Source organism: Ostrea edulis, chromosome 4 (genome assembly GCF_947568905.1).
Source record: "Ostrea edulis chromosome 4, xbOstEdul1.1, whole genome shotgun sequence".
NCBI classification, from domain to species: domain Eukaryota; kingdom Metazoa; phylum Mollusca; class Bivalvia; order Ostreida; family Ostreidae; genus Ostrea; species Ostrea edulis.
The window spans coordinates 85,993,112-86,004,738 of record NC_079167.1 but is presented as its reverse complement, the minus strand read 5'-3'; the positions used below and the strand labels follow the sequence as shown (position 1 = coordinate 86,004,738).

General features: G+C 34.5%; 1 pseudogene; it reads left to right on the top strand.

Annotated features, from left to right (window-relative positions):
* The first annotated feature begins 2,991 nt into the window (after positions 1–2,991).
* On the top strand, positions 2,992–7,004 carry LOC125670166 (N-acetyllactosaminide beta-1,6-N-acetylglucosaminyl-transferase-like; annotated as a pseudogene).
* The last annotated feature ends 4,623 nt before the right edge of the window (positions 7,005–11,627 follow it).

Sequence of the window (11,627 nt, the reverse complement as noted above, 5' to 3'; positions counted from 1 at the left end):
TTGTATCGAATGTGAAGTTTGTCATGATAGAACGTATGTGTAGACTATGCATGCAATGCGTATTTTGCTGCCCTATAGAGACAGAGATCGACTTTGAAGTCGCTCCTCTCCGACAGATTGAGAAAATACAGGAAATTGTATTGTTGAATGAAAGTAAATATAATCTTGGTTGGAAAGGAAAATAATTCCATAACTACAGCGGCTCAGTATTTAATAAAGGTGTCTCAATTTTATTTAGAGAAAATTTTGATATTGAAGTTTTGAATGTTGAAAGGTCTTTAGATGGTAGAAAAATTCTTTTAAATGTTGATATAAAAGGTCATATATTTTCTATTGTTAATATATACGCTCCCAATACGAGCTGTAAAAGATGTGATTTTTTCAAGAATTTAAAAACTTTTCTTTCAAAAAATTGTTTAAACGACAACATAATTCTCTGTGGAGATTTCAACTGTCAATTAAACAATAAACATGACAAAATTATATTTTTACATAATAATATAGTAAATAGTTTTGATTTAATTGATTTCTGGAAAAGAAATTATCCCGATATGTGTGGTCTAACATGGTGTGATGCTGATAATAATCCAAAAAGTCGGATATATTATGTTTTCATTAATGATAACTTTTGTCCCAAATTTAGCGAAATGATAATAAGAAAAATTCCAGACACTCACTCCAAAGGATCTCGAATGTCTGATCATAGATGTTTAAAATTTCACTTCATAATTTAAAACGATAAGAGAGGATCAAGTTACTGGAAATTAAACGTATCGCACTTACAAGATGAGAAATATAAAAAGGGAATTAAAAACGTCATAAACAACATTGACAATTTATTCAACCCAGTTAATAAATGGGAACAAATTAAACGCGCAGTACAAGAATTTTCGATAAATTTTTCAATATTTAAACAAAGATCGGTTAAAAAAGGATTAAAGCAATTGAGCAATAAATTGAAAAATTAGAAACTGGGAGACATGAAGACTTAAATTACAAAAAACTCAAAATTCTAGAAGCAGAGTTCGATTGTATTTATAGTAAAAAATCTAATTGCGCACAAATAAGATCAATAGCTAAATGGATAGAAAAAAGTACTTCTTATTTCTTAAACTTAGAAAAACAGCATCAACCCTCAAATTCTAAACTCAAACAATGAAAAGATAAACAAATCTAATAAAATATTGGGGGAAATGGTTGACTTTTATCAAAATTTATATAATCATTGACACTTATTTGTCGGAGGTAAATATACCACTATTAAGTGATGAAAATAAAGACGACATGTTGGAACTTTCCCCTACTTTCGAAGAATGTACGGAGGCGGTTTCTAGTATGAAAAGTGATAAATCACCTGGTCTGGATGGTTTGCCTAATGAATTTTGCCGAAGTTTCTGGAATGAAATTGGACCGTATTTTTATGATGCTCTAAAAGAGATGTTTAACAATGAAAAAATGACACATACTCGAAGATTATCAGTAATATCAATGGTTTTTAAAAAGGGAGCAACGAATCAACTAAACAATTATAGACCGATAAGTTTGACAAATACTGACTATAAAATAATTGCCATTATTTTTGCTAAAAGACTGCAAATTTTTGTATAAGGTATAATTAATGAAAACCAGACTGCTTATATAAAATGACGCTATATTGGAGATTGGTAAAATGGTTATATTGCCCATGCGTAAAACTGTTAAAGTAGTTAAAACAAATGAGATACCACATGGATTATAAATTACACAATCAGAAATCAAACAATAGTAAAAAAAATAATTTATTGAGATATTTCTATTTATAATTTATCACGGCTTTATATTGAGAGAGAGAGAGAGAGAGAGAGAGAGAGAGAGAAATGTGTAAAACTGTAGTAATAATATAGATGAAATAATATGGCATGGCAATAGTGTTGCATACGTATGACAATAATTACTCATTTACTCAATGATTGAGAGTAATAGAGAGAGAGAAAATAGTAGACTAGCTATGTGTCAGCTTCTGTTTGGGATACCACCGTTACACAAACACTACGTCCACAGAAACCCTAAAGAGAGAGAAAGGAGGGGGTGTAGACTTCGTGTCAGCTTCTGTTTGGGATACCACCATTACGCAAACACTACATCCACAGAAACCCTACAGACGGCCCATATTGAGGGGTATCTTGATCATTCTTCATTTGGTTGTACATGTACACATATCTACTTGGATTTATTCATTCTCTCGAAACATGGATATTTTACCTACTACACCCACGAAACCGCGATCTCCCAGGACACCAGGAAGTGCCCGGAAACGCCGGGTAATATCATATTTAGGAAATTATTTATATACGATATATAACAATTTAATTAGAAGTTTTAAAAAGCAAAGGTTTAGAAATGGGCTAAACCTGTCATTTGCAATACATAAATATGACCAAGTTTGAAGGTTTACGGGAAATAGAAATGCGGTATGCATGTAGGTAGAAATTTTAATTATTTTTTTTGTGTGCACAAATCAAGACACTAAGCATAATTTGTAATAACCTGAGAAATTTCCTGTGTATATCATGAAAATATACACAACAACCGATCTCTTGGCCAGGTAAATTCCAGGTAAATAACATTGACCATGGATAAGCTCCGCCCACATTCAGTGATCGGTGGGGCAACCGTACGGTGGTTTTTTTGGGGTCTTTAAGTCTAGATTCACTATTGCCCCACAGCGCGAGAGTATACAATTCATTTCTTTCCGCATTTGATCGAAACTCCTCTAAATTTCACAAACCTTCGTGTAGCCTGGTTTCCGAGGCTTTCCGACTGTGTACTATACTATTATTTTATGTCAATTTAAATCACAAATGTGACGAAAGGCGGCAAAAGAGTCATTTGGAATAAAAGGTATCATTGAAGTCGCACTAAAAAATTACAAGTAGTGATGTTTAGTATAATAATTGAATTTTGTTTTGTTGTAGATAAACAACATTCTGTATTGCCGATGATGGGGCGGATACAAATTCGTAAACTTTTCTTGATGTTAACGTTCCTCGTTGTCCTTACCTGTTTCATGATTAACCATAGAGTATTCTATGCACCTTCATTACTGATGACACCGAAAGAGGACAGTGATATGATGTATATGTATGTAACATTTTCGGCATATTTCCCCAATAAACGATTGGATATGGTATCTGAGAACCATCCACGTTCCCATCTAAAGCGTTTTGTGCATGAGGTAGATTGCCAACAAATAATTGACGGTGAGGAAGAGTACATATCAGTTGCTAATACAAGGATGTCTGAACGGAATTACACGTTTCCCACAGACAAAGAGATGGGAGATCTTGCACAGAATTGTGAGAATTTCTTAGAGGTGTACAATTATGAATATTTCTTCTTATCACCTGAAGAACTTGGTTTTCCCATCGCCTATACAATATTAACTTATAAAGATGCTGTTCAGACAGAGAAACTGCTTCGTGCTATTTATCGCCCACACAATTTATACTGCATACACGTAGATCAAAGTTCAGATAATACTTTACTTTACGCTATGAAATCCATCGCTAAATGTCTCCCTAATGTATTCATTGCTTCAAAATTAGAGGATGTGATATACGCAGGATTTTCTCGACTTCAGGCAAATTTGAACTGTATGTCCGATTTATTGAATAACACTGATGTTAAATGGCGATATGTAATAAATATACCTTCCCAGGCATTCCCTTTGAAAACAAATTCAGAAATCATTAAAATTCTTACAATACATAACGGAACAGATAGTATAGAAAGTGTTTACGATCATAATGCAATATATCGATTCAATGAGACATATGCTGTCAAAAATGGGAAATTAAAATCTACAGGAAAAAAGAAGGATCCGCCGCCATATAATATCACTGTAGAAGGGGAAGTGCTTATAGTGTGTTCAGTAGGGACTTCGTGAAATATTCTATAAATGACCTCAAAGCGCAGGGTATTTTGAAATGGTTAGAAGATACATACAGTCCTGATGAGACCTTCTGGGCCACGCTAGTATTTAACAAGCATCTTAATGTGCCGGGTGTTAACTACACAGGTGAGTATATCCTAAACTTACATGATGTACTTTGACAAAAATTATCGATTTTTTTTCTTCTATCAGTTTGATTACTTCTCTCTAAAAAAGCCAAAACAAACCAAAAAATAGACTCATTTGAAGCTGAATATTTTGGAGTTTATTGGGGAGTCAGAGTCTGCTATAACGATTCCCCTCTTTAATTGCCGAATATTGTTTGGAGCCTAGGACCTGCTGAACTATACCCCAAATTAAAATGAGTCTGTAAGGCTTGGAATTTTTAAAAAGTGGGCATTATCATAAAGATATCTGGTTTAATTCTTCCTTAAATCAAAACTTATCGGAAGACAGTATACAAGACAGATGATGATAGAGAAATGAATCTAATATGTACATTGATCTACCAAATTTTGTACTTCGAGTAAAAATACTTACCGAAACAACTTCAGTCAACAATGCATTTATATTTCTCGATTCAGCAAATCAAGATGTCAAATTCAAAAGTGTATCTTATTTTTGTCAACATATACTATATCAAAAGAAAACTTAAGATAACGAACAGTGATCAATTTCACAACTCCTATAAGCAATACAAAATAGAGAGTTGAGCAAACATATACCAGAGATGGGATCAGGTACCTAGGAGGAGTAAGCATTCCCTGTCGACTGGTTACACCCGCCGTGAACCTTATATTATGATCAGGTAAACAGCCTTATGCGTAGCAAATGTAATATAGAATTATCAGGAGGACTGGTTAAGTAGATTTCCTTGTGTTTTGTCATTCGTCCCATTCAAGAATTGTTACACTCATTAAAACGAAATCAATTTTATTTGAAGAAGTAGCAATGGGGGTCTTTGTCATGAAATCCCTCTCCATGACATGGGACCTCACTTTTTAATTCCAGATCCAAATCACATGTGACTTTCACTCCCAATGTCGGACCCTAGGTAAATTAACAGTCACTAGTCAACTCACCATATTTATGCAGCAATATTCCATTATCACCTTCACATGGTGTTAATATCTCTTAACTGATTCAATACGCAAGCGCTTGTTCTGCGTATAATCAGTTTTTAAATCGAGGCAAGTTACTGACAAACAAGTTGATGGTACAGGGGTTTCAACAGCCTCGATTGAAGTCAACGTTTCGCAAATTCTATGGCCGTCATAACGATCTAGTTCGTCAATACAACGTCTCCATATGAGTGAAATATTCTCGAGAGGGACGTTAAACAATATTCAATCAATCAATGAACAACCTATCATTGGATCAAATGCTGTCTGACGTGTTTCCTACCGATTGTTAGGTCGCTCTTGGCACACTGATTATGACTACGAATAACTCCGTTTACGTGATCAGGATATAGGGTTCACGGCGGACGTGACCGGTTAACAGGGGATGTTTACTCCTTCTAAATACCTGATTCCACCCCTGTTGTGTCCAGGAGTCTGTGCTTGTCCAGCTATCTGTTTTGTATTGCTTATAGGCGTTATGAGATTGATCACTGTTCGTTATATTCACCTTTCATTGATACAAAATACTAGAATATTAAAAACGATGCCTGATTGGTCATTTCATTTTTTGCCTGTTTGTTCACTTCGAATGCACATGTAGTTGCCAATCAGAAAGCTTCGAATTAATCAATTATATGAAGAAAGGTTATAGTTTTCAAATCCAACAGCAAATATAGAAAATACCTTTTAAAATATTTGGCCTGCGTTCATCGCAAAGGTAATATTGTTTTGGTGTGTTGGATGCCAATGAATAAAGTATCATTATTTTTCTGATCAGGAATAATGTGCCTTGAGATCTAAAAAAAATCTTCAGGGGTACAGGATAAAAGGAAAGTAATGTTAACTGGATTATATGCATAATATATTTTATTATACCTCAGAATGTTTTTGTTATATAAATGTTAGGTGAATAAATTTGTTATTTCTTCTGAATAACGCTATCCGCGAAATAATTTCTGAATTATCTCACCCTAGGTGGGGTTGAGGGGGGGACTAGTCTCGAAACTATTTACCGGATGCTATATTTTCCCGCGTTTTCTATTCTGTGATGTCAAAGTCTGATAACTGTAATTATAGTTTACCACTCGGATCGCCTCGGTCGATTTCATCTAGGCTAATGCTTTATGTTAGTTTGCTTCACTTTGGTATGTCTTAAACAAGTAAAGTCTACTTCGGTAAAATAAAACACCTATTTACTGACTATTCGGATAATAGCAAGTTTATTGTTCCCTTCGACAGCAACAGCTGCGCCTCGGGAAATAGTTGCTGTCTTGGGGGACAATAAACTTGCTAGTGCTCTCATTGCCAATCGATACATGCAGGTGTATAATATCAGACATATTGTTATTTGTGGAAAATATTGTTTTCTTTACCTAGCATGACTTTTTTTTTTATCATTTTTCCGAAGGTTTAATTCGCTTTACTGACTTCAAAATCATTCCTTGGATGATATGAATAAAACTTTGCGATTGATTTTAAGACCAGCCCTCTTTTGTAGGTGTCCCAAACAGGAAATTGTGGATAGCCGTCAGTACGACATGGCAGTGGCCTGGTGAAGTCTGCCACGGAAAGTATGTCCATGACATTTGCGTTTTTGGCCTGGGTGATTTAAATAAATTGGTGTCGGAGAAGGAACTTTTTGTCAACAAGTTTTACCACGACTACCAGCCTCTTGCATTGCAATGCATGGAAGAGTGGATATATAACAAAACGATCAATACTATACCTCTACAAACATATTATTATAGAAATTTGATAAAATCAGTGCTGCATTAGAAGTCTATAATATATTTTCCTCGTGGGTTATCATCAATTATACAGTTTTTATGTTATTTTGATGTTTTAGTTACGAGGAGTACACTATTCAACGAACCCGTTATTTATAACTAAATTACAAGGTCTAATGGAAAATGATTAGAAATGCAAGTGTTGATTGAACGATCAATAAATGATGATGAAAAATATCCCATAGTGGATTCACAATTTATTGAAGGAATGACTTTAATTATGGGGTAAGTTATACGAGTATAACCTGGTTTAGGTCAGTTTACACATTATAACCCGCGAAACGGATTATAAAAAAGAATTAAAGTAATTCCTTATAAATTAATGCAAGATACAAAGATAATAACCTTCGTTTATCAAAATGTACATAAACTTGGAAAAATACAAGTCAACTGAGCCGCGTAATGATTCACTTAGCAACAACGACGAAGCGTCTGGTTGTAAAGGTTGCCATCTTTAATCTTAGTTCTACGGAGCCTAGCCTATTTATCAAAATATTGTATCGAATGTGAAGTTTGTCATGATAGAACGTATGTGTAGACTATGCATGCAATGCGTATTTTGCTGCCCTATAGAGACAGAGATCGACTTTGAAGTCGCTCCTCTCCGACAGATTGAGAAAATACGGGAAATTGTATTGTTGAATGAAAGTAAATATAATCTTGGTTGGAAAGGAAAATCATTCCATAACTACAGCGACTCAGTATTTAATAAAGGTGTTTCAATTTTATTTAGAGAAAATTTTGATATTGAAGTTTTGAATGTTGAAGGTCTTTAGATGGTAGAAAAATTCTTTTAAATGTTGATATAAAAGGTCGTATATTTTCTATTGTTAATATATACGCTCCCAATACGAGCTGTAAAAGATGTGATTTTTTTCAAGAATTTAAAAAGTTTTATTTAAAAAATTGTTTAAACGACAACATAATTCTCTGTGGAGATTTCAACTGTGAATTAAACGATAAACATGACAAAATTATATTTTTACTTAATAATATAGTAAATAGTTTTGATTTAATTGATTTCTGAATTTATTCAAAAACTTCTACGTGAGAAGAAAAAATCTCTCGCTGTGACCTTCAATTCGACTTTTAGATATATCGATGACGTTTTGTCTATTAACAATGATAGCTTTCATTAATGCAAGGTGAAGATAACGAACAGTGATCAATCTCATAACTCCTACAAGCAATACAAAATAGATAGTTGGGCAAACACGGACCCCTGGACACACCAGAGGTGGGATTCATATGTGGATTTCATATATCCCTGTGAGCTCGAAATAAAGGACACCACAAAGTCGTCCACTTCTGCTTCACACTTTGATATTTTATTGAAAGTAGACATTAACGGCAAACTGACAACTCAACTGTATGACAAACAAGATGATTTCAGCTTTTCCATCATCAACTTCCACATTTATGTAGCAATATTCCATTATCACCTGCATATGGTGTTTATATATCTCAACTGATTCGATATGCAAGAGCTTGTTCTAGGTATAGTCAGTTTTTAAATCGAGGTAAGCTACTGACAAACAAGTTGATGGTACAGGGATTTCAACAGTCTCGATTGAAGTCAGCATTTCGCAAATTCTATGGTCGTTATAACGATCTAGTTCGTCAATACAACCTCGCATTGGGTCAAATGCTGTCTGACGTGTTTCATACCGATTGTTAAGCCGTTCTTGGCACACTGATTTGACTGCGGAGAACTCCGTTTACCTGATCAGGATATGGGGCTCACGGCGGGTGTGACCGGTCAACAGGAGATGCTTACTCCTCCTAGGCACCTGATCCCACCTCTGGTGTGTCCAGGGGTCCGTGTTTGCCCAACTATCTATTTTGTATTGCTTGTAGGAGTTATGAGATTGATCACTGTTCGTTATCTTCACTTTGCATTAGACATATTTGAATATTGTGAAACTGAAAATTTGGAAGGAATATTACTCTTATTAGATTTTGAAAAAGCATTTGATTTTGTGGAATGGAATTTTCTTTTTAAAGTGTTGAATAAATTCAATATATGAAATAATTTGATCAAATGGACTAAAATTCTATATACAGAACCAATCTTTAAAATGAAAAATAATGGATGGCTTTCTTGAAAAATGCCCTAGATGAAATAAATAAATTCTGTGAAAGTACTGGCTTTAAAATTAATGCAAGGTGAAAATAACGAACAGTGATCAATCTCATAACTCCTATAAGCAATACAAAATATATAGCTGGGCAAGCACGGACCCCTGGACACACCAGAAGTGGGATCAGGTGCCTAGGAGGAGTAAGCATCCCCAAATATCAACAAAACTGAATGTATTTTGCATGGAAGATTGAAAAATCAGTTTGAAGAACGTTTTGGTATTAGAGTTACAAGTAAATCGATCAAGTGTCTAGGCATTGTTTTTGGTCACGATAAAGAGGAATGTTGCAATAAAAATTGGATGAGAATGTACATGTATATGGAAAAACTGTTTGAATCCTGGAAAAGAAGAAAATTAACACTTTTTGGCAAAGCATGCATAATAAATACACTTGCCATTTCAAAATTAACATATGTATCGTCAATTCTGTGTCTTCCTGATAAAGACTTTATGAAAAAAGTACAAAGATTAATCTTTAAACTTCATTTGGGATAAAAAGAAAGAATCAAACAAAACATTTTGGTTGGAGATGTAATAAGAGGCGGTTTTTCAATAGTAGATGTAGAATGCAAATTAAAAGCATTAAAAGCAGCATGGATACCGAGATTGTTAAATTCAAAGAGAGTCTTACTTGAAATTTTAGATCATTATTGTAGAAAACTTAACTTTGATATGTATACTAAATGTTAAAATGTTCAACTACTGATGTGGAGAATTTAAACAAAACTAAATTACCACTATTTTATAAAGAAATGCTGTGTTGCTTTAATGAATGTAGAAGCAAACTTAACTATGATAAAATATTACCTGATGATATGTCAAGACAATTCAATAGTCAATACAACAAATATGTCAGTCTAGTCCAGGCTGAAAATGTCACTGGTAATAAATGTATTACAAAATGGTTCAAATAGTGACAAATTCCGTTAACTACAGAAAAAGTTAAACAATAGTAAATTTCGCTTTGTCAATACAACATTTACTCAGATTCCTTTTTGATAAAATGTTAATTTACTGAAACTTAAAACGAAAGTTTGGCTACTCAGCACAATTTAATTGAACGTCACATCACATTTGGCACACCCAGGCCTCCATACACAACACAGCGCTAACAGCCCCTCCGCTTCCAGTCCCGGACTCATAGGTATTCCACATGACAACGATACTGGGTAACGCCGACTTCAAACCAACGCCAACACTAGGCCCCCAAAATAGTTGCTGAATCCATCACGTATAACACCCATGTACAGCGCGATCTCATGTGTTCTGATTCCATAGACTTGAAAGCTGAGAGTACTGAGAGTACTGCCTGATATGGCCCAGTTAGTTTCTTAAAACCCCTCTGCACTGAAACCGCAATTACTTAACCTAAAACCTATACACAAAGCGAATTGATTAATAACAAAAATAAAAACAATATACACGAGAAAATTAACCCGAAACCTCAGATATTTCACACAAAATAGCTTACCGGCTGCAGGAAACTAGTGCCCACACAGTAAAATACTTGTCTCCCTGGCTACCCATTACCCAAACTGACGTCTGGAATTTGCCAAAAAAGACCCCTGTTGGACAACATGAAAACCGCACGCTTGACAAACAGCCGCTATTCTGACTGACCAAGCTTTATCAACCAACATTTACACTACGGAAACACCTTACAAGCATAAAATGAAAATTAACTTCATCACTGAGTGTTACAGGGGATTTTGGAGTTTTACTAGTGAATTGCTAAGGCATCAATGCTGTTGTATTGTCGTACGGAAGCCTCGTTTCAAAGTCCACTCATAAGCATATTATGCCGAAGTTCGAAAATATCGTCATTAAGGGCTTGGATATTGCAGTTCGCTCTGAGACTGTGTACGGTGTATCTGGCATTTGACTTTGCGACATGAAGAAGTCACAAGGTGCAAACTGGACTCTTGGTATCCCCGGTTGAATATATTTGACTATCAGAATTACAGACGCAGACGTGTTATGTTGTTGTCTTCAAGTAGCAATGTTTATTTCATTTTGATTTTCAATTAATTATTTATTATTCATATTTAATATTTCTTTGTGTTTGATAAATAAATTCATATAGATATAATTGCTAAATTGTTTTATTTTAGGATTCCCAATTCATAAATAGATCTATAGATACGAAGCATCCAAAGGAATCCCCTGTATTCCAATAAAAAGTAGTTCAGGGATTTTTTCTTTCTTTGGAAATGATATACCACTAATTTTTCACCAATGAAAAACCGTGTAACACATAAAATCATTTGATTTGAAAATCCTTTCTTGCTTTGATTTTGCTATACTGTAGACAAACATAGGTTATTTCAAATCATTTCAAACGAAGGAATAAAGGGATATTTCACTACGCCGTTGATTCAATGGAAATGTAGTCCCCATTAATTTAAGATTTCGAGACTAAATTCCAGTGTTCAGTGTCACAACTGTAGATAGGAAAGAATGATTAGGCTCCCAGACCCGTATGTTTCATAACTGAAGAAAATGCATGCAAAACATCTAATAAAAAGGTTAAGATAACGAACAGTGATCAATCTGATAATGCCCATCAAGAAAACAAAATCGAGATGAGGACTAAAACGGGACCCTGGACACACCAGAGGTGGGGGTCAGCTGCGAAGGTCAAATTCAG